This window comes from Carcharhinus amblyrhynchos, chromosome 5 (assembly GCF_965287045.1).
Source record: "Carcharhinus amblyrhynchos chromosome 5, sCarAmb.v2.hapA, whole genome shotgun sequence".
In the NCBI taxonomy this organism is placed as follows: Eukaryota; Metazoa; Chordata; class Chondrichthyes; order Carcharhiniformes; family Carcharhinidae; genus Carcharhinus; species Carcharhinus amblyrhynchos.
Genome location: NC_137328.1, coordinates 74,543,162 through 74,569,790, shown reverse-complemented (window position 1 = coordinate 74,569,790; position 26,629 = coordinate 74,543,162). Strand labels below are relative to the sequence as shown.

Genomic DNA, 26,629 nt, shown 5'->3' with positions numbered 1-26,629 from the left:
GGGAAAATGTCCTTGCTGGTGGAACTTGTAAGGCTAAAGCGAGGCTGGTTACTTGGGTTTTGAAGAGCAGCAGATATTAGAACGGACTGTCTCACAGCTGGAAAAGAAATCTTAAAAATATTTTTGGCTCTTTGACCACGTTCATGAGAATGTAAGTCAGTTGGTATGAATGCCTGCATTTCTGCATGGGGAAACTTCTCAGTGTGATGTGTTTCTAAAATCACCCAAGAGGTAACAGCTGCATAAGGGGAACCATGGAAACAAATATGTCCGTGGCCTGAACAATGTTTCAAGGCTATGGTATGTTTCAGCAAAGTTGTGAAAATAGATTGTATTTAACTAAAAGTACATCCCACAATGCTTTATTGATAATAGAGGAAGAATTTGGGCGTCTTGATGCGTGTTTTTTAAATTTATTTATGGGATAAATAAATTATCACTTAAGTTATAAATTATAAGGTGCCACGGCTAGGCCAGCATTTTTTGCTCATCTCTAGTTGAAAAGGTGGTGGTGAGCTGTCTTCTTGAACCGATGCAGGCCTTGAGGTGTAAGTACACCCACAGAGCTGTTAAGAAGGGAGTTTGAGGATTTTGACCCAGCGACAGAGAAGGAACATTTCCAAATTAGGATGGTGAGTGGCTTGGAGGGGAAACTCTAGGCGATGGTGTTCCCAGGTATCTACTGCTCTTGCCTTTCCAGATATTAGTGATTGTGAGTTTGGAATGTGCTGCCTAAGGAACATCGAAATTAGCACCGGGAGTCGGCAGTTGAACCATTTGAGTACCTCCGCCGTTTAGCATGATCGTGGCTGATCTTATCCTGGTCTCAACGCCACATTCCGGTCTGCTTTATCCCGCTAGGTGAGTTACTAAAGTGCATCGTATAAATGCTGCCACTGTTCATTGGTGGTGGAGAAATTGAATATTTATGGAAGATGTACTAATGAAGCGGGTTGCTTTTCCTGGATGATGTCAGGCTCCTTGAGTTTTGCTGGAGTTGCATTCATTCAGGCAAGTAGAGAGTTTTCCATTACACTCTTGACTTGTGTTTTGTAGGTGGTAGACAGGCTTTGGGGAGTCAGGAGGTGAGTGACTCACTGCAGGACTCCTAGCCTTGATTTGCTCTGGTAGTCACAGTATTTATATGGCTAGACCAGTTAAGTTTCTAGTCAGTGGCAACCCCAAGGATATTGATAGGGGATTCAGCATTAATAATGCCATTGAATGTCGAGGGGCAATGATTAGATCCTCTCTTGTTGGAGATGGTATTGCCTGGGACATTTGTGGCACAAATGTTACTTGCCACTTGTCAGCCCAAGTCTGGATATTGTCCAGGTCTTGCTGGATTTGGATGTAGGCTGTTTCAGTATCTAAGGGGCCATGAATGATACTAAACATTGTGCAGTCATCAATGAACATCCCCACATCTTATGGTGGGAGAAATGTCATTGAAGCAGCTGAAAATGGCTGTGCCTAAGATACTACCCTGACCTGGAGCTGAGTTGATGGACCTTCAATCACCTCAACCATCTTCCTTTATGTGAGTTATGACCGTAACCAGTTGATTCTTATTGACTCCAGGGCTCCTTGATGCCACACTTGGTTTAATGCTGCCTTGCTATCAAAGACATGCACTCTTACCTCACCTCTGGCATTCAGCCCTTTTATCCATGTTTGAACCAAGGCTGTAACAAAGTCGGGAGCTGAGTGAACCCAGACTGAATATCCGTGAGCAGATTATTGTCGAGTTTTGTTCAAGTTGAATTTGTCCTGTTATTTGTGTACATGACATACTTGGGCAATTTTCCACATTGCCAGACAGATGCCAGCGTTGTAGCTGTACTGGAACAGCTTGACCAGGGTGTAGTAAGTTCTGGAGCACAAGTCTTCAGTACAATTGCTGTAATATTGTCAGGACTCATAGTCTTTACAGTATTCAGTGTCTTTATCTTTTCTTGAAATCACATGGAGTGGATTGAATTGGCTGGAGACTGACGACTGTGATGTTGGGGATTTCCAAAGCCAGCTGAGTTGGATCAGCCATTGGGCATGTTTAACTGAAGATTGCAGCTAATGTTTCAGCGTTATCTTTTGCACTGTTGAGCAGGGCTCCTCCATTGTTGAGGAGTGGGATATATATGGAGCCTCCTTCTCCAGTGAACTGCTTAATTGTCTCCCACCATTTACAGCAGGATGAGTCAAGACTGCAGAGCTCGGATCTGATCCATTGGTTGTGGCATTGCTTAGCTCTGTCGATTGCCTGCTGTACCTGCTGTTTGGACACAAGTAGCCCTGTTTTGTAGCTTCATCACATTGACGCTTCATTTTTAGGTAAGCCTGGTGTTGCTCATGGCATGTCTGCCTGCACTCTATATTGAACCAGGGTTAATCCTCTGGCTCGGTGGCAATGGTAGAGCAGAGAATGTGCTGTGCCATGAGGTTGCAGATTGTGTTTGACTACAATTCTAGCAGCTATGTTCTTTAGGTTCTGGCCAACTTGATCTGTGATGGTAGTACTGAGCCACTCATGGTAATGGACATTGAAGTCCCCCACCCAGTACATTCTGCACTCTTGCCACCCTCAATGCTTCCTCTAAATGTTGTTCAACTCCTCCAACATGGAAGGGTACTGATTCATTAGCTGGGGAGTGTTTCTTCAGAAAGAACTGTTCATAATGTAGCTAATGAAAGTACAACAAAAGTTACTAAATCAAAGAAAGGATTTAATAGAGAAACATCATTACTCCAAACTTGGGGTCTTGCCTTGGGCCACTCCAAGCTCCCCACCATTCTACATAGTTCCTTATTTTTGGTGAACCAGCTGGTCAGCTGACTGTTACACCCGTCTGTAATTGTTCCATGGTTTACTGGGTCAGCAGTATCTTGCATCTTGTTCCCATTGGTCACATTGCATCCAATACAAAGTTGTCACTGCCTACATTCTAACATGGGGGATGGTACGTGGTAGTCAGCAAAAGGCTTCCTTACCCATGTTTGACCTGGTGCCAGGAGACTTCTTGGGGTTCAGACCTCCCAGGGTAACTTCTTCCTGATTATATATCATTGAGCTGCCACCACCTCTGCTGGGTCTGTCCTGCCAGTGACCAGGAAAGGTGATGGTAGTGTATGGGATATTATCTGTAAGGTATGATTTGGTGATTATGACTACATCAAGCTGTTGCTTGATTAGTCTGTGAGACAGTTATCCTAATTTTGGCACAAGCCCCCAGATGGGCTTTGCAGGGTTGATAGGGCTTGGTTGCTGTTGTTTTTTTTCCAGTACCTACGCTGGGTGGAATCCCAATTCATTTCCATTTTTCATGGTTGAATACAGCTGATTAGCTTACTTGGCCGTTTCAGAGGGCGCTTAAGAGTCAACAGCATTATTATGGGTCTTCAGTAAGCACGGTAAGAAATTTCACAACACTAGGTTAATGTCCAGCAGGTTTATTTGGTAGCACAAGCCACAAGCTTTCAGAATGCTGCTCCTTCATCAGCTGAGTGGGAGTCGTGTTCACAAACAGGGCATGTAAAGACACAAACTCAATTTACAAGATAATGGTTGGAATGCGAATCGTTACAGGGTCGTCAAGTTTTAAAGGTGCAGACAATGTGAGTGGAGAGAGGGTTAAGCACAGGTTAAAGAGATGTATGTTGTCTCCAGCCAGGACAGTTAGTGAGATTTTTCAAGCCCAGCCAAGTCGTGGGGGTTACAGATAGTGTGACATGAACCCAAGAACCCAGTTGAGGCTGTCCTTATGTACGGAACTTGGCTATCCACTTCTGCCCAATGATTCTGCGTTGTCGTGTGTCATGAAGGCCTCCTTGGAGAATGCTTATCCGAAGATCAGAAGCTGAATGCCCATGACTGCTGAAGTGTTCTCCAACAGGAAGGGAACACTTCTGCCTGGTGACTGTCGACACAGATGCCATCATCACAAGTGAGCAGTGTTCTCTTCCTGTTGGGGGACACTTCAGCGGTCGCAGGCATTCAGCTTCTGACCTTCAGGTAAGTATTCTCCAATGCAGTCTTCATGACACACGACAATGCAAAATCGTTTAGCAGAAACTGATAGCCAAGTTCCGCATACATGAGGATGGCCTCAATTGGAATCTTGGGTTCATGTCACACAATCTGTAACCCCCACGACTTGCCTAGGCTTGAAAAATCTAACTGTCCTGGCTGAAGACAATACACATCTCTAACCTGTGCTTAACGCTCTCTCCACTCACATTGTCTGTACCTTTAAGTCTTGATTACCTGCAAAGACTCACATTCCAACCATTATCTTGTAAATTGAGTTTGTGTCTTTATATGCCATGTTTGTGAATACAACTCCCACTCACTTGATGAAGGAGCAGCACTCAGAAAGCTTGTGGCTTGTGCTACCGAATAAACCTGTTGGACTTTAACCTGGTGTTATGAGACTTCTTACTGTGCTTATCCCAGTTCAACGCTGACATCTCCACGTCGTCTTCACTAACACCAGACCAGATCAGCACGGCAGGACTCGAGTGTACCAGATGGGTTTTTACGATAATCATTGAACATAGAACATTACAGCGCAGAACAGGCCCTTCGGCCCACAATGTTGCGCCGACCAATTAAAAAAGCAATGACCCTCTAACCTAAGCCAATCCCTTTCCATCCATAAACCTATCCACGGATCTCTTAAACACCTCCAAACTAGGCGCATTTACAACTGCAGCAGGCAGGGCATTCCAATCCCTCACCACCCTCTGGGTAAAGAACCTACCTCTGACATCCGTCCTATATCTACCACCCCTTAATTTAAAGCTATGCCCCCTCGTGCTAGCTTTCTCCATCCGAGGAAAAAGGCTATCACTGTCCACCCTATCTAAACCTCTAATCATCTTGTATGTTTCAATAAGGTCCCCTCTTAGCCGCCGCCTTTCTAATGAAAACAACCTCAAATCCCTCAGTCTCTCCTCATAGGACCTTCCCTCCATACCAGGCAACATCCTGGTAAACCTCCTCTGCACCCTCTCCAAAGCCTCCACATCCTTCCTATAATGTGGGGACCAGAACTGCACACAATACTCCCAAGTGCGGACGCACCAGAGTTTTGTACAGTTGCAACATGACGTTGCGGCTCCTAAATTCAGTCCCCCTACCAATAAACGCCAAGACACTGTATGCCTTCCTAACAACCTTATCTACTTGATTCCCAACTTTCAGGGATCAATGTACACATACACCTAAATCCCTCTGTTCATCAACACTATTCAGAGTCCTACCGTTAGCCCTATACTCTACACATCTGTTATTCCTGCCAAAGTGAATTACCTCACACTTTTCCGCATTAAACTCCATCTGCCACCTCTCGGCCCAGCTCTGCAACTTGTCCAAGTCTCTCTGTAAACTATGACACCCCTCTTCACTATCCACCACTCCTCCGACTTTGGTGTCATCAGCAAATTTACTGATCCACCCAACTATACCCTCATCCAGATCATTTATAAAAATTACAAACAGCAATGGCCCCAAAACAGATCCCTGAGGTACACCACTCGTAACCGAACTCCATGACGAATACTTTCCATCAACCACCACCCTCTGTCTCCTATCTGCTAGCCAATTCCTGATCCAATTAACTAAATCACCCCCAATGCCATACATCTGCATTTTCTGCAGAAGCCTTCCATGGTGAACCTTATCAAACGCCTTACTAAAGTCCATATATACCACGTCAACCACCTTACCCCCATCCACCTCTTTGGTCACTTACTCAAAAAACTCAATAAGGTTAGTAAGGCACGACCTACCCTTCACAAAACCGTGCTGACTATCTCCAATCAATACATTACTCTCTAAATAACTATAAATCCTAATAATTTTTTCTAAAACTTTGCCCACAGCAGAAGTAAGACTCACTGGTCTATAATTCCCGGGGAAGCCTCTGTTCCCCTTCTTAAACAATGGGACAACATTCGCTATCCTCCAATCTTCTGGCACTATACCTGTGACCAACGACGACCTGAAGATCAGAGCCAGAGGCTCTGCAATCACCCCTCTTGCCTCCCAGAGAATCCTAGGGTAAATCCCGTCTGGCCCAGGGGACTTATCTATTTTCAAACCCTCAAGAATATCTAGCACATCCTCCTTATCAACTGCAATACTATCCAGTTTACAACCCTGTAACCCAGTGTTCTCTACAGCTACATTTATGTCTCCCTGCATGAATACCGAAGAGAAATATTGGTTCAATGCCTCTCCAATCTCTTCCGGTTCCACACACAACTTCCCACTGCTGTCTCTAACTGGCCCTAATCTTGCCCTAACCAATCTTCTGTTCTTAACATATCTGTAGAACGCCTTAGGATTCTCCTTAATCCTATCAGCCAAAGTCTTCTTGTGTCCTCTTTTAGCTCTTCTTAACTCACTCTTTAACTCCCTCCTAGTCAATCTAAAGCTTTCCAGTGCACTACCTGAGCCGTCAAGTCTCATCCTGACATAAGCCTCCTTTTTCCTTTTAACCAGCGAATCAACTTTTTTAGTGCACCACGGTTCCCTTGCTCGACCATTTCCTCCTTGCGTGACAGGGACATACATATCAAGGACTCGCAGTAACTGCTCCTTGAAAAAAACTCCACATTTCAGACATTCCCAGCCCCTGTAGTCTCCTAGTCCAACCTATGCTTCCTAATTCTCTCCTAATAGCCTCATAATTACCCTTCCCCCAGCTAAAACTACTGTCCCGAGGTTCATGCCTATCCCTTTCCATCACTAAGGTGAACGTAACTGAATTGTGGTCACTATCACCAAAATGCACACCAACTTCCAAGCCTAACACCTGGTCTGGCTCATTTCCCAGCACCAAATCCAATATAGCCTCACCTCTAGTTGGTCTATCTACATACTGAGTCAAAAAACCTTCCTGCACGCTTTGTGCAAAAACTGACCCCTCTAATGAGCTAGAGCTATAGCTATTCCAATCAATATTAGTAAAGTCCCCCATAACAATTACCCTATTACTTTCACTCCTATCCAGGATCGTCTCCGCAATCCTTTCCTCAACCTCTCTAGAACTTTTAGGAGGTCTATAAAAGACTCCCAACAGGGTGACCTCTCGTCTCCTATTTCTAATCTAGCCCATACTACCTCAACAGACAAGTCCTCATCAAACTTCTTCTCTGACACTGTGATGCAATCCTTGACTAATAATGCTACCCCTCCCCCCTTCTACCTCCTTCTCAATGATGATTTGCCCAGATTGTCCAAAATTCCAGATAATTTATTGAGTTTTTAAATTCCACCATCTGTCATGATGGGATTCGAATCCAGAGTATTATCCTGGGTCTTTGGATTACTAGTTAAGCCACAATGCCACTCCCCTGTGTTGATGGTACTGTGGAATTTGAGAACTATTAACTTAAAATTCAGAGTCAGATTTGTGTGGGTTTTAAATATATTGGTTTAGATATGAAGCAAAGTAGGTCTGCCATAACTTTAGATGAACTATCCTATTTACTTCCGTGCTGGTTAATTGTGCTAGGTCATAAGAGGATTTATGGTACATCTACAGAAAAGTAGGTGCAATTGTGAAGTTTGATTCGGTGAGTTAAACTGGTCGTGCACTCAGACTAAACCTGATGCTCATTTTGAAGTGTTGGAATTAAGTACTATGATGAAATACTTTAAAGAGTGTTTGAAGGGCAGATATAATTAAATCTGAAAAATGTTTACTTCAGCTTTCTTACTTGGATGACTAATGAAGATGAAGTGTGTCATTTTTCCTGATGTTTCACATGCTAATCTTCCTGATGGGCTTGATGGTAATGTATATCACGTAGTATGTTTAGAATGAGTTTGGAATAGTATCCTTTTAGTTTATATAATCTTTTCTCATTCTTCTACTAAAATGTATCATTTAACAATTCTCTGCATTACATTTAATCTACCATATGTATGCTCATTTCACCAATCAGTCTGTGTCCCCTTGAAGTTTATCATGATTATCGTCACAGTTCGCAATACTTCCAAATTTTTTGTTATCTAGGAATTTGACATTGTGTCTTGCACACACAATTCCAGGTCATTAATATAGATCAGGAAAAGCAGAGGTGCTGACACTCAACCTTGGGGAACCCCACTGTATACCTTCTTATCTGAAAAAACATTCACCACTATGATATGTTGACATTTAGTCAACTTTGTTTCCATGCTAATAAAAAAATTGCAGATGTTGGAAATCAAATAAAGACAGAAAATGGAAATACTTAAGTCAGACAGCATCTGTGAAGAGATGCTGAGTTAACATTTCAATCTTATGACCTTTCATTGTGTGATGGTACTGTGCCTTTAATAAATGGGTAGCTATTTTTCACAGAGCATTCCAGTTTTAGTTTCGGATTTGAGAAGCTGCTTGAAGGTGAGAGTGGCAGCAGTGTTTTTCCTCCTTTCTCTGGAGTTAGAGATTCTGGCATCTGCGTAGCAGCTTTTGAAAGCTGCTAGAGACTGGGTTTACCTCTCTGATGTTTTGTTCTTTTTGAGGATATAGCCTTCTCTGCAAACTGCTGGCTTTGATTTCTGTCTATAGGTGTTACAAAACTGAAAATCCAGCAGCACAAGAACATATGTTGGTCACCAGTGGAGTGCCCCAGGAATCTGTTCTGGGACCCTTGCTGTTTGTCATTTTTATAAAAGACCTGGATAAGGGAGTGGAGGGATGGGTTGGTAAGTTTGCCGATGACACAAAGATTGGAGGTGTTGTGGATAGTTTGGAGGGATGTCAGAAGTTGCAGCGTGACATAGATAGGATGTAAGATTGGGCCGAGATGTGGCAGATGGACCTCAACCCAGATACATTTTGGTGGTACATTTCGGCAGGTCAAATGGGATGAAGGAATACAATATAAAGGGTAAGACACTTAGCAGTGTGGAAGATCAGAAGGATCTTGGGGTCCGGGTTCATAGAACTCTCAAATCGGCTTCGCAGGTAGAGGATGTGGTTAAGAAGGCGTATGGTGTACTGGCATTCATCAATCGAGGAATTAGTTTAGGAGTCGGGAGATAACGCTGCAGCTGTATAAGACCATGGTCAGACCCCACTTGGAGTACTGTGCTCAGTTCTGGTCACCTCATTACAGGAAGGCTGTGGAAGCCGTTGAAAGGGTTAAGAGGAGATTTACAAGGATGTTGCCTGGATTGGATGGCATGCCTTTTGAGGATAGGTTGAGAGAGCTCGGTCTTTTCTCCTTGGAGAGACGAAGGATGAGAGGTGACCTGATAGAGGTGTATAAGATGTTTTGATCAGGTGGATTTCAGAGGCTTTTTCCCAGGGCTGAAATGGCTGTCACAAGAGGACACAGGTTTAGGGTGCTGGGGAGTAGGTACAGAGGAGATGTCAGGGGTAAGTTTTTCACTGAGGGTGGTGGGTGAGTGGAATCGGCTGCCGTCAGTGGTGGTGGAGGTAAATTTGATAGGGTCTTTTAAGAAATTTCTGGATGAATACATGGGACTTAATAGCATTGACGGTTATAGGTAAGCCTATAGGTAGAGACAAGATCGGTGCAACTTGTAGGCCGAAGGGCCTGTTTGTGCTGTAGTTTTTCTATGTTCTATACATGTTTTTGTGCTAACTAAGTCTGAGTAAGGGTGTATGTCTGTGGGATGTTGCTTTACCTTGGAACAACAGAAGTAACCAGCTATTAAGAGTTATATTGTCATGTTTAAGTCTTTAATTGGTAAAAGTTATGCTAATTATTTTTGTTACATTCCAATTGTTTTAAAATAAACTTTGTTTGATAAAAGCTTCCTCGTGGGTTATTTGAATCATACTGGAGTGAAACGCCCTATGCTCAACAGTGCCAAAATCAAATGCAAGTTTTAAAATCTAGACTAACTTCATAAAATACATTGGCATTTCTGGACTGGGTGTTAACAATCAGAACTGGGAAAAGTTAGAAATATAATTGGTTTTGAGCGAGGGTGGGTGGGGCAAGGACAAGGGACTGTCTGTGAAGGCAGAATGATTGAAAAACAGTCGAGTTAGCCTTAGAGTGCAAAAGAGAATCATAATGGAGCAAGAAAAGACACAAAGGACATGCCAAGTGCAGAAATAACATCAAACTCAGATCAGGTAACATCTGTGTAGAAGAGGAAAATGGTTAACATTTCAGATCTGTGACTAATGTATGTTTTGTCTGCCTTGTTGTATTTTGCGAGTAAGTGCATTTGGGATTGCAGGATCCATGTTGTCTCATTAGTTGACTGACAGCAATAAAGAACAGTTGCAATGTTCTTGTCATCTCCTGTCAATGACATCTCCTGTGTCTATTTGTGTACCAATTGGTCTTAAAAGGTACCAGGACCAAAAACACAAGTATACTTTCATTGAGTTGTAATAGGTTTTGGGCAAGAGGTGAGAGGGACAAGGATACAAAGAAAGTGTGTGAAAAGGTAGAAGACAGAAGAGATTGAATGACTGAAAAGTTCGTCTTCCAAGAAAATGGAGATGGGGGCAGGAAAAATAAAAGGTGGGCCTAGAACCTATGTGCTGCTGGCTGAAATTAAAAAAAACTGACACAGAGATAAAGAAAATGGGAGACAGAGTTTTGGTCTAAAATTGATGAACTTCACGTTGAGTCCAGTAAGTGCCAAGTTGAAAGATGAAGTGGCGTTCAAGCACTGCAACAGGCAGCAAACCAAGGCCAGATATGTCAGCCTGATGGGAAGGTGGGGGAGAATTAAAATGAAGAGCCATCAGAAACTAAGGATCAGGCTTGTGGACAGAATGGAGGTGTTCCATAAAATGGTCATCCACCCCATGATTTGTCTTCCTGATGTAGAAACCACATATGCAGTTGAATACCTTGAAGAAGGTACATGTAAATCGCCGCTTTATTTAGAACGATTGTTTGGGGTCTTGGACGGTGAGGAGGTAAAAAGGCAGCTGTCACCCCTGCCTTTTGCAAGAAAAGGTGCTATGGGAAGGGGTCATTGAGTTGGGGTGACTGAGGAGTGAACCAGGGTATCATGGACAGAACAGTCCCTTTGGAATGCTGAAAAGGGAAGGGAAGACGTGTTTGGTGGTGCCATCATGCTGAAGATGTGAAAATGGTGGGAAATTGTTCATTGAGTGTGGAGGATAAGGGAAACCTTGTTATAGTTTTGGGAGGGAGCAGAAGGAGTGAGAGCAGAAGTATCAGTCATGTGGTGGACAGGGTTGAGAGTCTTGTCAACCACAGTGGTGAGGAATCCTTGCTTGAAGAAACAAGTGGACGTTTCAGAAGCGCTGTTGTGGAAAGTTGGAAGGTGGTGATGTTGTAGTATTGTCTTGAGCCAGTAATCCAGAGACAAGGATAATAGTCTGGGGACCCTGGTTCAAATCCCACTATGGCAGATGGTCAAATTTGAATTTAATAAAAGTTTGGAATTTTAAAAAATCTAATCTTGACCATGAAATCTCTACTTCCATTTTTGAATATCAGACTTACATTCGTATTCTCCAGTTTGCAGGAACCAATCCAGAGTCCACAGAAATTTGGAAAATTGCTACCAATGGGTCCATTTACAGGGGCACTTCCTTCAGTATTTTGGGATGAAATTAACAGGATCTGGAGATTTATATACCTTTTTTAATTTCACCAACTTCCTCAAAACCATTTTTCTACTAGTGCTGATTTCTTTCAGCTCCTCACTAAAACTTGTTTTTCTCAGAACTTCGTAGGAATGCCTGTCACATTCTACTGTTAGAGCGCATTAATCTTTGAAATGTTAATTTAAATTGAAATTGTGAAAACAGAACAGAGTTGTATTATTTGACTATTTGAAATATTTTTCAACTGAATACCTATTTCAAATCAATAAGAGATTATACTCAACCAGCGTAATGGAATAAAACGCAAAGTATTTACTACTACTCATGCAAATCTGATAGATATGGTGCTATTTTTAAATATTGAACAATTTTATCATTGACAAGGTCAGCCAAATTTTGATTCTGCACATAGATAAAGGGATTGAATATGGAGCTGCTAGAGATCAGTAAAATGTGAAAGTCCATGAGAGATTTTAGCCAAAGTAGGAGTTTCACATTGAGCTCCAAAAGTTAAATTACTAAATGCCTGAAAATAGTTCAGTGTAATGGGGAGAGGTGGGGGAGGGGGCCGGGGGGCGCGGGGAGGGGGGGGCGCAGGAGGGGGCGGGGAGGGGGGGCGCAGGAGGGGGCGGGGGGGCAGGGGGATGGTGGGGACGCGGGGGGCAGGAGAAATCAGCTGCAAATCTTGCTACGAACATATTAACTAGAAACTGGAGTATGCCCCTCGAACATGCTTTGCCATTTGGTAAGATCGTGGTTGTTCCTTTGAATTGAATTGATTTATTACTGTCACATATATTGGGATACAGTGCAAAGTATTTTTGCAAGCAGTTTTTGCAACATACCATTTGCAGTGTACATAGGGGAGAAGGAAAGGATAGGGTGAAATCTGATTGTAATCTCGTACCTGCTTTCATTCCTGAAATTTTTAAAAAGTAATTCATGAGACATGTACATCACTGGCTAGGCCAACATTTATTGTCCATTCCTAATTACCTGTGAGAAGATAGTGGTAAGTTATCTTCTTGAATCACTGTGGCCCATGTGGCCTACGTACACAAATTGAGCTACCAGAAACAAAGTTTTATGATTTTAACCGAACAGCAATGAAGGGATGACAATATGTTTCCAAGTCAGGATGGTGAGCAGCTTGAGGGGAACTTCCAGGTGATGGTGTTCCCATGTGTCTGTTGACTTTCTAGATGGTAGTATTTGTGGTTTTGGAAGACACTGGCTAAGAAGTCTGAATAAGTTCCTGTTGTGCATCTTGTCAATAGTACACATTAATGTCACTTGTGTGTTGGTGGCAGAGGAAGTGAATGTTTGTGGATGGGGTGGCAATCAAGCAGCTGCTTTATCTTAGATGGTGTCAGGCTTCTTGAATGGCATCAAAGCAGCATTATCCACGCAAATGGAGTGTCTTCCATTATATTGCTGACTTGTGCCTTGTAAATGATGGACAGGCTTTGGGGAGGCAGGAAGTAAGTTACTTGCCGCAGGATTCCTAGCTCTGACCTGCTCTTGTAGCCACAGTATTTATATAGCTAGGCTAGTTCAATGTCCGGCACATGGTAAACCCAAGGTATTGAAGGTGGGATTCAGCAATGGTAATGCCATTGAATGTCAAGGGGTGATGGTTAAATTATCTCTTGTTGGAAAGTGGCCATTTCCTGGCACTTGTATGGTGTGAATCTTACTTGCCACTTGTCAGCCCAATCTTGTATATTGCTCAGGTCTTGCTGCATTTGGACATGACTGCTTCAGTATCTGAGGAGTTGGAAATAGTGCTCAACAGTGTGCAATTATTAGTGAATCTCTCCAGATGCTAACCTTGTGATGGAAGGAAGATTATTGATGAAGCAGTTGAAGATGGTTGGGCACCTGTACCGAAGAACTCCTTGTAGTGATGTTCTGGAACTGAGATGATTGACCTCCAACAACCACAATCCTCCTTTGTGCTAGGTATGAAATTAACTAGCAGAGTTTTCCCCTGATTCTCATTGACTCCAGTTTTTACTAGGGCTCTTTGATGCCACACTTGGTCAAATACTGCCTCGATGTCAAAGTGGTCAGTCTTACTTCACCTCAAGAGTTCAGCTCTTTTTCCATGTTTTAACTAAGACTATAAAGAGATCAGTTGCGCAGTGACCCTGGCAGAATCCAATTTGAGCGTTAGTGAGTAGATATTTGCAAGGATGGTTTCAGAATCTGAAAAATGGAGCTATGTGGAAAACTTGGATAGTCTGGGGTTGTTTTCCTTGGAAAGGATGCAACTGAGGGGAGATTTGATTGTGGTGTGAGTGGTTTGGTTAGAAAGGATCTATTTCTCTTGGCAGAGGGTCAGTGATGAGGGGCATAGTTTCAAAGTGATTGGTAGAAGGATTAGAGGAAAAATGAGTGAAAAGATTTTTATCCAGAAGGTGAAAGGGGCCTGGAGCTCCCTGCCGAAAAGGCAGAAACCCTCAACTTATTTAAAGGGTGCCAGGATATGCACCTGAAGTTCAGTAATCGTCAGGGCTACAGACCGAGTGCTAGAAAATCTGGGGAGGGGCTCATTTTTTGGCTGGTGCAAACATGATAGGCAGAGTGGCCGCCTTCTGTGGTGTTGATGTTTTCTATATTTTATAAATATCTGAAAAGCAGGTTATAGGGAGAGAGTAGGGGAGTGTAACTACTGAATTGCTTCTTAGGAGAGTTGGGTTAAATGGCCTTCTGTTATGTAATGATTCTGATTCTGGGTGGCATGGTGGCACAGTGGTTAGCACTTCTGCTTCACCACCAGAGACCCAAATTTAATTCCAGCCTCGGGTCACTGTCTGTGTGGAGTTTGCCCATTCTCCCCATGTCTGCATGGGTTTCCTCTGAGTGCTCTGGTTCCCTCCCACAGTTCAAAGATGTGCAGTTTAGGTGGATTGGCCGTGCTAAATTGCCTCTTAATGCGGCTTGGGGGATTAGCACGGTAAATATGGGGATAGGCCGGAGGTGGTCAAGGTTAAGGTGATCTGGCGGAGGGTCGGAGCAGACTTGATAAGTCAGTTGGCCTCCTTAAGCATTATAGGGATTCCATGATTCTGACTCAAAAAGGGGTTTTTTTTAGTACTTGATAACCTATGTTTTCCATTTCTTCAAGAACTTGGAGAACAAGAATTTTTAATTTTAACCCTGGTATCTAACTCCCTTTATGATTTTGCCTCCTTTATCTATAACATTCTCCAAACTTATACTCTTCCTCCTCCCTGTGCCTCCAAGTTCCCTTAAAAATCATAGACCATCCTGTCTTAAGTTATGAATGTGAAGTTTTATAAGATGCTTGTATTTTGGAACTGTCTCTTTAGTTCAAGGTAAAATGGAGAAATGAAGAAGGTCATGTGATCTTCAAATTCTGCTCGACAACCAGCCTGTGTAACTTAGTTACCATGGAGACAACGAAAACTTACTAGGAGCCAGGAGCAAAAATGTTCATGCCTGAAAACAAAAGCAGGAGCAACTGAATTAACCATGGACTGATTTTCAGCCTCTGACTTTTTGGTGTGGGAAAAGAGACTCGCAGGTAAAAGGCCGCAACAGAGAAAGCAGCTATGAGTTCTTTGTGAATACCAGGCTGAATGCAAAAGTGAGGATGGTCTCTGATCAAAGAAACAATTTACATGGCAGTCTAAAGACTCTGGAAAATTTGCCCTGAGGAAATTGAGGGGTGAAATTGACTGAGTGAACCTTGCTGCTGGTAGTCAGCTTGGAAATTATTGAAAATTGAGAGAGGTGCCATTGACAGTCACTTGATGTTACAACTTTATGAAATGTGGAGATGTGAACCCATTGGAAGCTTGAAGTGGCTGTGCATGGTCTCCTATAAAGACTGTAATCCTCTGGAATTGATACGTATATGCGGAGAGGGGCTATTGATTGTGTCAAGAAGTGAATACAGTAAATCATCACTTAAAGTTGTGATTGCATTCCTGAAAATCGCGGCCTTAAGTGAATCATTCCCATAGGAATCAATATTAAATACAAATTTGGGTTCCTTCGAGCACTTATTGCTCAATAAAACACAATGTACAAGTTAAAATGTTGTACATGTACACGCAGCATTGTGCTTTCCTAGCTGGAATAAGTTGCAAAACAAAATCACAATATAATGGAAAATACTCTATAAATTCAAATTCGATAACACTAACTCAATCAAACAATTCCCAAGTACCACAGCTTTTGTCTCTCATCCGCAGCACTCCTGAAATTCAGCTGAAATTTTGCTTGTTTTCCTTCCCTGTTCTGTCTCACGGGGCATGCTCAGTCTCGCGCATGTCTGTTTCTGCATAGTAATTCCTACGTTATTGATGAAATTCATGTGCAGGAGTTCAGATTTAATAATTAAAAGAACTTTTCACCAGCAAAGTGAGGAGGGGGTTGGAGTAATTGTTGCTGCAATGTAATTTTTCAATTTTAATTAATTGATGGAATGTGGGTGTCGCTGGCCAGATAAGTATTCATTGTCATTCCCAAATGATCTTGAGAACGTGGTGAACCTCTGCCTTAGATCGCTGCAGTCTGTGCAGTGTAGGTGCACCCATAATGTTGTTAGGTAGTGTTCCAGGATGGTCACTCCCACCTGCGCTATCATGGACAGATGCGTTCTGTGTCAGGTAGGTTGGGAGTGACGTGTAGCCCTCTTGTAGGTTTGTTCACCACCTTCCACAGGCTCAATCTAGCAGATATGTGCCTCTGGACTCAAATCAGTCGTGGTGCCACTGAGCACTCTTACTGCTTGACATTAAAATCTGCCATCAAGAGTGCATTCTGGGTCTATTCTATCCTCGGTTCTTTTTCCAAATGATGTTCACTAGGGAGGTTCTTCCTGATTTATCAGTTGAAGGAAAGTGGTAGGCACAAATCAGCAGCAGTTTTTCTTTCCCAAAGTTTGATCTGATTGTATGAGACTTCATCGGCTCTGGAACAACAAACCTCCTCCAATTTCTTTTGAGTATGATGATTTGTTTAATTTGTGGTCTCTTCAAATTTTTTATGCAGTCGCAGTGACTTAATGAGGTCGACTTGGCGGGGTGTGGCTTCCCTGTTGACTTCTGGCTGTACACAGCTTATTGAGAATGTTGATCTGGAATTACAGGTCTGTTCCCTCCCAATTCTGTACTACTGATCTGTCATCTCTAGTAGATTGGTCCTGATAATGAGACAGTACATGTCCAAGGATAGTAATAGAGGAATCTGGGAGATTCCTGGTTGGTGAATTTTTTAAATGTAAGTAGGTCATTAACAGTGATAAATAGCCTGGACTATGGCTTAATCTCTTCGCATAAACATGTTAATAGTTGTATTATCTATTAATAGCATATTTAAATCAGCAGCTGTACATTTAAATATGTTTGACGATGACTGTGGAAGTCAATTGCAAATCTGAATAGGTAAGTCAAAATGTGCAGGGCTCAATGTTCTTGATCAAGAATAGATATTCAGCTTTTAAATATAAGTAAATATTTTGTGTTTTTGTCTTTTAAGATTTCTTATTCTCCTGGAGACTATTAAGCCTTCTCTGCCATAAGATAAATAGAGTTGATTAGAAAAATCAATTTATTTCTATCATCAATCACACACAGTCTAATTCAATTCTTAGAGCGGTTATTTATTGCATTTGTAAAGTTGCAGATGAGAGGTTTGGCTCTCGAAAAAATAGGTGATTCATAATGCAAGATGCACTTGCTTTGTTGGCACATGATAAGCTTTGAATACAGAAATTCTTGTAAAGAGAAGATAAATCCTCTTGGATCTCAACAAATATATTTGCGTTCTATTTCAGTAGTGAAACATTACATTCGATGTCTGATATTATCTTATTTGTAAATCATAAAGTAGTGTTCAAAATAAGCTTTCAAAATAAGGCAATAGGGCATTCCTCAATATGTTCATCAGTCCTTATTGTGATGCAGTGTTAACTTATTTATTGTAGGAATCTGCTCTCATTCTTGAAATGACTTTAATTTCTACATAGAATGGTCTACATCCTCTAGAGTTTTGTTTTCTCTGTTAATGAATTGCAGCAGCTGCCTGTTGGTGCTTCACTAACTGAATGGGGACAACAGTGGGTTCTTCCTCGGAATTCTTTCCCATCAAGCTGGTCATAATTTGTTAGCAATTTCCTATTCCATCCATTTTTGTATAATTTAATGATTAAATGTGTCAGCTTTTCCTTCAGGTGCTGGATTTCCTTTGAAAAGTTATTTTTGTTATTGTAGGTCAATTATTCATGAAGTGTATTTTGATGCTTTTCTTTAGACTTGGATTTGCAGAAATGTATACGGTAAGCACTTTTTTTAAATAAAGTGCAGAACCTTTTCATAGCACTTTTTAATTGCTTTCAAACTGCAATAATTTGCGTGCTTTTTTGAGAAAACATGTTTTTATAATCTGAGATCTGCTTCTATTTTCTTTTGTTTAACTTTAAGCTTCGTTTGTTGAAGAACATAGAGTGCAACTTTATTGGACAATTTTTCTGCTGGAATATTTATGCTAGAAATGCTTTTCCACCACCATTGCCTGTTTGCTGCTATGATATATTCCACTATTCTGATAGTTTCTGTTTAGTTGTCTGCTGTGATCCCCAGCTGTAAACCCTAAGCACGTCTATCTATTAACAGCTGTGTTGCTGATCTCCTCCAAACAATGTCTGAATTTTTCATTTCCTGAACCTATTCTGCTGAATCCTGGCTTTATATTCTACTGGTCAACCATTAGGTTATTATCCATTTCTCTAACAACTACTGGACCAACCACTCCTTTCCTAGTTTCTAAACTGGGCTTAATTTCTCTGCTAGTGATCTTTTCTATGGCCATCTCCATATTGAATGTTAGTTCCTTTTTGCTGCTTCCTCCATCAAGACCGACTCTCACACTGAACTGGTTACTCTTTATTGTATTAGTTCTTGCTATAAGACCACATCTCATAGAATTATGGAGATATACAGCACAGAAAAAGGCCCTTTGGCCCATCACATCTGTGCCTGTTGAAGACAAACCACCCAATTATTCTATTTCCATCTTCTAACTTTGTATACCTTGACATTGCAAGTGCACATCTAAATACTTTTTAAACATTGAGGATCTCTGGCTTCACCATCCCTCAGGCAATGAATTCTAGACACCCACTACCCTTTGGGTGAAAAGGTTTTTTTTCTCACGTTTCCTGTAAACCTCCTGCCCCTTATCATAAATCTATGTGTGGTAGGTGTAAAACATAGGGAGGTGATGTTGAGCATTGGGGTTGGGGAGGGGTGGGGGGCAGGGGCGCATCCAGCCAGGTCAGATCCGGGTGTAGTGTAACCAGGCCGAGGAACAAATTGGCGGCATGGAGATGGAATGCCATGCGTATGGAGTGTAGGAGTCCCCTGTGGAATCGGGAATGTGGAGGTAGATCTGGTATTTAAAATTATTACGCCCCCATAGCGTAAGGATTTGAGTACAGGAGCAGGGATGTCTTGCTGCAGTTATACTGAACCTTTATGAAACCCAGTCTGGAATATTATGTGCAGGTTTGTTATCCTTATCTGAGGAAGGATGTTCTTGCTATGAAGGGAGTGCAGCGAAGATTTAACAGACTGATCTCTGGGATGATGTATGAGGAGAAATTGAGTCTGTTAGGATTATATTTACTGGATTTTAGAAGAATGAGGGGGATCTCATAGAAACCTATAAAATTCTAACAGGGCTGGACAGGTAGATGCAAGAAGGGTGTTCCCAATGGTGGATGAGTCCAGAACCAGGGGTCACAGGATTTGGGATAAACCATTTAGGACTGAGTTGAGGAGAAATTTCTTCACCCAGAGTTTATTAAAGTTTATTTATTAGTCACAAGTAAGACTTACATTAACACTGCAATGCAGTTATTGTGATATTCCCCTAGTCGCCACACTCTGGTGTCTGAGGGTCAATGCACCTAACCAGCATATCTTCCAGACTGTGGGAGGAAACCAGAGCACGTGGAGGAAACTCATGCAAACACAGGGACAATGTGCAAACTCCGCACAGATAGTGACCCAAGCTGGGAATTGAACCTGAGCCCCTGGTGCTGTGAGGACACTGTGCTAACCACCATGCTGCCCCAGTCAGCTGCTGGAGAGTGATCAGCCTGTGGAATTCTCTAAAACAGAAGCAGTTGAGGTCAAAATAATGTTTGTTTTCTAGATACAGAGAGACGAGAACAGACCCAGTCTATTTAGTCTCCCTTCATAGTCCAACCCCCTCATCTCTGGTATCAGCCTAGTGAACCTCCTCTGCACTCCCTCCAAAGCCAATATATCCTTCCGCGAGTACGGTGGCCAAAACTGCACACAGTACTCCAGCTGCGGCCTCACCAGTGCCCTGTACAGTTGCAGCAAGACTTCCCTACTTTTGTATTCTAACCCCCTCGCTATGAAGGCCAAGAATCTTGCACTTTCCACTCAATTGACTCATTTCAGCTGGAGTGACTTTCACTTTGAGATTAGCAGGAATCTGTTCCTTTTTCAACTAAACAAAATAGGTGACAGTTCTCCTCTGCCAGGCAGTGCCTTGATTAGTCAGACTCAACTTGCCTGGTTTGAATTTAAATGAAACTTGGCAGTTAACTGGTACATTTTCCATGACTATGCTTTTACCAGTTGGATTTCACTTGCCAACTAATCAGCACTTTCTTGTGCAGTATAAATTGTTGTTCACTTTACATTTGACATTCCTTTAGATTCACACCCAATAAAAGCAGAACAGGCAGGTGGTTTGATTGAAAACCTGTGGACAAATTGGTGAAATAGGTAAAGTCAAAGGGACAGATACTAGATTTGCTGAGAACACCTCTGTGATACACTTTGGTATATCCTTCTGTGATAAAGATGCTATAGCAGTGCTAGTTGTGTGCATTTTTTATAACAGCATTGACACTACATATATGCTTTATATCACTGCAAAAGTTGAGCTTCAGCCAATCAAATGAAACACCAGGGCTGAAATTCTCCCATCCATCCTGCTACAGGAATTGTCGGGGGCGGACCATGCAAAGGTTGAGTGACCTTGGGCAGGATTCTCAGATTTTGAGGCAAGTGCAGCTGGAGAATCCTGCCCCAGGATTTAATTTCCCAGCTATTTCTTTGCATCTTAGTTTAAGTTGTCAATTTTTAGTTTAAGAAACTTCTGTTGAGAACTTTTACATTTCAAGGGTATGCAACTGGGATTAATTTATCATTATTCCCTATACTTTGATGGTATGTTAAAGATCCATAGTTGGCATATATTAACTTTTGGAGACACTTTAAAAATGAATAATAATGGGGGAAGAAGAAGAATCCCAGTATGAACTAGGAGGGTTGCTTTTGTGAAAGGGTGAGGACTTTGAGATGCTGTGACTCCATGAATTATGATCAGAGTGGGTAGAATACATATGCTGTGGGGAGATGTTGACTGTGGGAGAGTGAACATTGAGGTAAGTGTTGAGAAAATTCTGATATCTTTGTTTTTCCTTTTTCAAATTAAAGCTTGTATTAGTTGTGAAGTGTAAATGATGATGCATTCTTGCCAATTTAACATAAAGGTTCAGTATTGGGAAGAACACACCTTTCTTCTCGCCTTGCACTCTCCCCCAAAATCTCTGTTAGATATACAGGCAAGATTTCAGTTTTGTGTCACCAATATTTGGACTTCTCTTTCATGTACTTGGGATATTTTCCCCAATACTAGTGAAGGAATGTTTTGGGTATCTGAAATTTAATCTGCATATTTTTATGTTTCTGTTTGCCATTCTTGAGCTGTAGCATTTTCAGACTCATTTTGAACCTTTTGGTCAGCTCTTGCACATTCTCTGTGCATGTTGGTGCTGAAGCTTGATGTTGAGACTTTGTACAAGAACTGGAGCAGTGCTCCATTACTAATTTGTGATGTGCCTCATCTTGAAACACTCCGAGCACCATGCTCCATTGAAATGTGATTCAATGCAGTTTTTTCTCACTAAAACTTGGGGTTTGTTTATTAAATATCAAGTTGATAAATTAAAATGATGAATTTTAAAATGAGCACATAACATTAGTAATAATAATGTTCATAGTTTATATTTGCAGATTTATGATAATGCTTGTGATAGATGGATACTTTTGGTTCGTGGAATTGAAGATAAATTTATGCACTTTGTTCAGTGGCACTGGAGATATCTGATAAATTTTCTTGAGATGGAAGAAACAAATGCAATTGTTGAATTACCAACTGTTAAATTACTGTAGCATTATTCAAACTGTTGTGCTGATGTGGAAATGTAATTGTTCACATTAGTTTCTATACAATATACCTTGTGTTTCTCTTTCATAAAGGTTGTATTCTTCTGTGAAAATGTAAGAATTACTTCACTGCTGGGAACTTAGCTGTTGGAATCATTCCACAAAGTGTTTCCCACCAATTTCTGTTAAATACTCTGCAGGTCAGAAATAGAGGCAGAATAAGACTTATAGTAACTGGAAATGTTTCAACTGTAACTATTTTAAAGAAATCCATTTTGTGAAAGCTGCCTTTTTTGCATACAAGATATAGTTTTAATCAGAGTGCTTTAGAATTCTCTTTAATGGTCAGATACATTAATGAATAAACGTCGGTCTTTGTTTTGAATTTCCGCCTGGTAAATTAAGACTTTGAGACTGAACTCCTTATACCCCTGTTAAAATGCTCTTAAGAGAGCAGGATTAGTTTTGAAAAGCACAGAATGGACATTTGTACATTGTTATAAAATCTGAGAGTTCTGTACTGTAAAAACAGCCTATGATAATGTTTTGTGAATGTTTTCAACGGGTAAGGTATTAAACTTGTACGAAACCAAAATTAAACCCTGCATTTGGCACCAGTTTCTTTATGATATGCGTTGTGTTGTAGATTTTTTTAAAGCTGTTTCTAGTATTCATCTTTCTGCTGGAGCGGGACCAAGTCCCACGCTGTTCTGGTATTAGTAACCCTGTTCCTGTGTTATGAAAAGGCCATTGAGCCCATCCAAATGTGAACCAATTATTTTCTGTATCTAAGCAACCTAGTTTAATAGCTGTTCGTATTTAATTCCTACATCCTTCAACAATCTTTTTAAACACAACACAGTTTTGTGTTCACTGTAATGACCTGTAGCAGGGTACCTCTTCAAATGTGACAATATTGTACTCATTAGCTGGGAGTTAAGTTTGTGGCCAGTATAATTTGGAGATGACTTGTGGAGGAGCTGGACTGTATACATATTTTTGATGGGTCGCTGAGAATTATAGCATCATATGCATATACATAGCAACAGCAGTAGGCTATTTCACTGCTCGGGTCCGATCAGTTATTCAGTTAAATCATGGCTGATCTCTTTTACTTGCCTTCCGTAGCCTTTGATACGCTTACGCAACAAGTTATGACCCTTGATCAGACCCTAAAGTTTGTAAGATCCAGTTAGGGATCAATGCAAACCTACTTGTGACACTAATAAATAAACTTAAGAACTCAACATTTTGTTTAAAGTAGACAAAATTTGAGATACAAGATCACAAAATTCCATGTGTTTTAAACAAAAGCTAACTTTCCACATGGGTTGATTTAGTCAGCAAATGCAACTGCTTTCCATACTGCAGCAATTATTTTATACAATTGTTTTGTCACTTTTGCAGATTAGATCAGTGACCCAGTTCCCAAGCAGATTTTAAAAAGTAGTTAAGACATCAAATTTGTTGAGCCTAGTCTCATATAACTTTCAGCTTGATGCACAGCTAATGATGCTTTGTTGGACCTCCTGGAAACTTTATAAGCTTCACATCATTCTCTTATAACATTAGAAATTAGCTGTCCAGTAAGTGGAGCTTCACATGTGCCTGCCTGTGAGTGTCCTTTGTTGCTTTGTAAGGTGGAGGCAGTAAAATAATGCAGATTGCTGGTTGCCTATTGTACTATATCAGCCTGTGACTGGAATTTATAGTGTAACTACAACCCTGAAGATTTGGAATGAACATTGTTTCCATGCTTTTAAGGCCAGATTTAATTCATTATGTGCATAGGTCATTGAAGATTGTTAAACTTTCTTTCAATCTATATATGGCATTCGGGTAACATACAGTAAAATGCAGAAAAATGTGATAAAACGCCTTAAAATCATAGCATAGTAGGAGGCCATTTGGCCAATATGCCTAAGCAATCCAAGGTAGAGATTAATCCATGGAAGAGCTATTTGATTAATCTCACTCAGTTGCTTTCTCCCCATGGCCAAGCAAATTTTTCCTTTGAAGTTTTATTTATTCTCTTGAAAGTTGCAGTTGATTCTGATCCAAACACCCTTTCTGATAGTGCATTCTGGATCTTAGCTTGCTACATATACATAGTCTTTCAATATTGACTTTGACTTTTTTCATTTGTCAATTTAAAGCTGTGTACACTGGTTACTAATTCTCTGCTAACCTTTTAAGTATTTTTATCAATATCTAATTTTACAACTACCTGCTCTTTGAGATTGGCATATCTACTTCTTTAGGAAGACAATGGAAAGTGCTCAAACCAGACCCACTGCCTATATTGGATCATCTTCATTTGGTGCCTTAGTTGCCCTTTTCTTTCTTCCTTCAGCTACACTTTTACTATTTGTATGTTTATAAAAACAACTTTAGTGTCATATTTATGTTACATCTTAATTTCTCCTCATGCATGTTCTGTCTCCCTTATTTCCTTTTCAGCACTCCCTTGTGCTTTTTCTAGTCAATTTCATCCTGTATTGAATTAGAATCCAATATTTCTCAGAAGCTTTCTCTGTTTTGTTTTAATCTCTATGTTTTAGCCACCTTGGGAGCTCTGGATTTGAATGCCATTCCTTGCCCCCCTCATGGGAATGTCTCGTCACACCAGAACTATCTTTTTAAGGTCTCTTAGTGCTGATTTACCTACAAGTCTTTGATCGCGTTATATTGATGTCAGTTGACTTTTCAACTTGCTGAAAGTAACTGTAGTCTAGCTGAATATTTTCACATTTAAATTTTCCTTGTTTTCCATAACTACTCTATTATTGTTTCCCAAATGCTGTCCCACTGAAGCATGTTACATTATCCCAGTTCATTATTTAGACCTTGATCCAGCAATATTTCTGTCCTAGTTAGACTGGAAACATACTGATAAAGAAAATTCTCTTGTACACGTTTCAGAAATTCCTCACTCTTATTGTCCTTTACACTGTTAATTAAATTAGCATAATTGGTAGTCTTCCATTATCAATAACATCATCTAAAGTTCTTGCCACCTGATATGGTTTGCCTGCATTTGTGTGTCCTATCTGCTTCCAATTTATTGACCGATCATGTGTACCCAACAGCATTGTAACTTTTTTTAAAGCCAAATAGATTGTAACTTTGAACTCTCTAGTTCAACATCCTTTGTTATTTGTGTAACAGCATCAATACTGACCCAATACTCATTTATTTCTTTCTCTATCATCCTTGTAAGCAGGTACATTAGGTTCCCAGTCCTCCTTCATTCCCTCCTTTAAGATGGGTCCCTGTTATTGATCCTATATCATAATCCCATGTAGCAATAATGCTTTCCCTTGCCAGTTCTAATTCAGTAGAGAGTGAAACTGAATACAAAAAGCACCGGAGAGCGCTGAAAAGGAAATGAGGACGACATAGAATGTATGAGAAGCAAGTAACATATAAAATAAATGTTATTTTTCATACCATACAAACATGCACTCCAAACCAGTATAGACTGCCTCATGGACAGAAAGGCATTGCCTATGCAGCTTGGCATAGGTGCTAGAAAAGATAGATCATCAGACTTAGGTGCAAAAGAGATCCATGGAGTGGGTCTGAGTGAGCAAAGAAGCGGTCAGGAAATAGCTGCAATTTAACAAGAGGTTAGAGTTTGAATTTTTTTTTGACAGACATTCATAAAATTGGTTTAAAGCAGATAGGTAATAAGCTTAAATCTTCCAGGGGAATTAGAAGCACACGTAGTGTCTCAAAACTGGCAATCTTGGGACTAAGGCTTTGCCAGGTTTCAGGTCGGGTGAGGTCAGAGGTTGCTTATAGCGTGGAAATAGATTGGTGTGCCAATTTTCAAGGGAATAAGTAGTCAGACACCACAACACGCCAATGCAACACTGAGTCAAATTGTTCAGGTAAGTTTTTTAATGTTATGTTAGAATTGATGCCTGGCATATTCTAAAAATGAGCAGCTTTTAGACAACTTTTTTTGGACAGCTAGATTTGAGACACTATATGATGTAGACTAACATTGTTCACTGTATAACTATCACATAGAATTTACTAGTTAAAGCCATCATGTTGGGTTGCATGTAATTTGATTTAGTCACAGATATGAAACTAAGGTTAAAATTGTGGAAACAACAAATTGTTCAGAAGTTCAAAAAATAATAAATGCACAGATCTCAAGTGAAACTTCTGTTATTTGGCATTATTGAATACCTGAATATCAAAAGTAATTCATTGGCTGTAGAACACTTGGGTGTTCTGAAAGACACTACATAAATAAGTGCATTTTCTTTCTGTATTGATCTATTGTTGCTGGTAGATCATACTGTCTGTCTTGACCATGAAAACCAGTTCCGAAGACTGTTTAATTGACTGAAAGCTTGGCTCTAATTTTTAGATTATGGCCCCTGGTTCGAGAGCCTTCATCTAGTAGAAACAGTTTATTCTTAGCCAGCCTGTTCCCCCTCTGTTCCACACACTATCTAGTGCAGTAGACAGAGGGGAACCGGTGGATGTGGTGTTTTTAGATTTCCAAAAGGCGTTTGATAAGGTGCCTCTCAAAAGGTTAGGGTTCATGGAGTTGGGGGTAAGGTGTTAGCATGGATAGAAGATTGGTTGTCTAATAGGAAGCAGAGAGTTGGAATCAATGGGTGCTATTCTGGTTGGCAGTTGGTGTTAGTGGAGTGCCGCAGGGGTCGATGCTGGGGCCTCAACTGTTTACCATTTACATAGATGATCTGGAGGAGGGGGCTGAGTGTAGGGTAACGAAATTTGCTGATGACATGAAGTTGAGTGGAAAAGCAAATTGCGTGGAAGGCACGAAAAGTCTGCAGA

General features: G+C 40.9%; 1 protein-coding gene across 2 annotated transcripts in view; it reads left to right on the top strand.

The window, feature by feature from the left end:
- Window positions 1-26,629, top strand: part of apc (APC regulator of WNT signaling pathway) — a 215,649-nt gene that overhangs the window by 7,709 nt on the left and 181,311 nt on the right. The gene's annotated exons all lie outside the window — the stretch shown is intronic.